Source organism: Ovis canadensis, chromosome 9, assembly GCF_042477335.2.
Source record: "Ovis canadensis isolate MfBH-ARS-UI-01 breed Bighorn chromosome 9, ARS-UI_OviCan_v2, whole genome shotgun sequence".
In the NCBI taxonomy this organism is placed as follows: Eukaryota; Metazoa; Chordata; class Mammalia; order Artiodactyla; family Bovidae; genus Ovis; species Ovis canadensis.
In genome coordinates this window covers 95352501-95353193 of record NC_091253.1, presented here as the reverse complement: position 1 = coordinate 95353193, position 693 = coordinate 95352501, and positions in this window count along the sequence as shown.

Genomic DNA, 693 nt, shown 5'->3' with positions numbered 1-693 from the left:
TGATGCCTAGACCCCGCCCCCCCAGTGTTAGTCTACCATTAACTTGTGGTACATGTCTGAATTAAGTATTGCACAACAACTTTAATTTTTCACAATAATGTCGCAGAACCCAAAATAATATTTAAAAAAAATTACTTCAAATCTGCATTTCGACAGTCTCCAATTTTTTTTTCTGTCCCTTGAGGAATTCGGACAACATGGAGTCGCTTTCTTTCCCTAAGTATTCCAGACGTAGGCATGCTTTGCATAAGAAAACCAGCCTTGAAATTTTTTTAAAATCCCCAAGACATGCACCTACACATTAAAAAAAAAAAAAGTTAAGAAAAACAAAAAAAAAAAAGATAAGACAGGTGGCCCTGTCACACACAGTCTCATGACAGAGAAAAAAGAGAAAGAGAAAAGAGTCAGAGACAGAGAAAAGAGATCGAGGACGCCCTATTCCTATCAGCGACCACCATTCAATTCTATCCAATGAAGATAACTTTTTTTTTTTAAATGTGTTATACCTACAAATTATACTCTCACATAGCCTGTATATAAGTGACAAGCAAAAAAGGAAAGTAACAAAAGTTTTCTTTTCTTTCTCTTCTTTAGGTTTATGAGGTCTGCATTGTTACCAAGAAGTGATATGGTTTGCAGCTGTATGAGCTTAACTTTTGGTATCCTGGTTCTTTTGTGCCCATTTGGTTTGAC